Here is a 1,430-nt window from a genome sequence, read left to right on the forward strand (position 1 = left end):
GTAGCAACGAGTTCAAATGTGTCAAGAAATGCTGAGTATGGCATAAGATAGGACAGGATTCAGGACTGTTGTTCATAGGGTTGCTATGAGTCATACTTGACTCTACAGCACCAAACAGCAGCAACAACTATGCTTGGAGCAAGGATGGTGAAGCTTTGTGCCACATCACTTGAGATTGTTGTTTGTTGCATACCATTGATTCAGAGCTAACCCACTGCTGACTCTACAGTGGGTTTTAGAGGCAGTTTATTGCATGGGAGGAGATTGCCCATCCTTCTTCCACAGAGCACCTGGTGGATTTGAATCATGTGCCTTTGGGATTGCAGTGCAGATTCTTACCACTAGGCTACAAAAGCTCACTTGGGCATGTTGTTAGGAGGAAATAATTGGAAGTGGGAGTGGCATCCACTTCCTAAACAGCATGCCTCTGGAAACTCTATGAACTTTGAGAAACGATAGTTATTGAAAGGCTGTAGCTCTTTTTTCATAGGGTGGCTACAAGTTATGCTCAACTCGATGGCAATCAACAACAACAATAATAACAACAATTCTTGAAAAGTGGCATTATATTTAGATAGGTGGAGGGTCAGTGAGAACGAGAAAGGCCCCCAACAAGATGGGTTTATACAGTGACAGCAGCAATGGCGTTGAGTATGTTGGAGATGATGAAGACGACACTAGGTAAGACTGGGTTCAGATCTCTTGTTCATAGGGTCACTATGAATTGTGCTCTGTTCAGTGGTATATGACAACAACAGCATCTGTGTAAAGGGTGAGCTCTGGTGGCCTGGTTGGTGGGGAGTTGCACTGTCAATCCAAAGATGATGGTTCAAATGCACCAGGTTATCCACAAGAGAAAGATGGACCATCCCCTCTCATGCCTGGAAAAGCCATGGAGGTTCTGACTTGACGGCACATACCAACAATGACAACATCTAGAGGTAGACTTCCTCTCTCTGTTTGCTCTGAGGGATGGGTTTTTTTTTCTTTTTAACTTTTATTCTTTGTTTTTTACTGATTTTCATGTGACATGAACCTATCTTCCCCCATTCTGTGCCTGAGCTGTTTTTTTCTATCTCTGAAAGGGATTGTTGTTGTTGTTATATGCCATCGAGTTGCCTGTGACCAGTAGCAACCCTATGTACAGCAGCTCTGAAGCCTGTCCTGTCCTGAGCTAGTCTCATTTATTCTGACACACCAACACCCATTGCCCCAGTCACTGTTATCAATCCATCTCATCTGGGGTCTCCCTCTCCTGTGCAACATGTTGTTGTTATGTGCCGTCGAGTCGCTTGCGAGTCATAGCGGCCCTATGTACAACAGCCCTAAACTCCGCTCTGTCCTGTGCCAATTGCACTGTCTCTGACACTCCCATCCCAATTATCCCAGTCACTGAATCAATCCACCTCATAGAGGGCCTTCCTCTCCTG

The sequence above is a fragment of the Elephantulus edwardii genome, unplaced genomic scaffold, assembly GCF_000299155.1.
Source record: "Elephantulus edwardii isolate Elephantulus edwardi_28Jun2011 unplaced genomic scaffold, EleEdw1.0 scaffold00113, whole genome shotgun sequence".
NCBI lineage: Eukaryota > Metazoa > Chordata > Mammalia > Macroscelidea > Macroscelididae > Elephantulus > Elephantulus edwardii.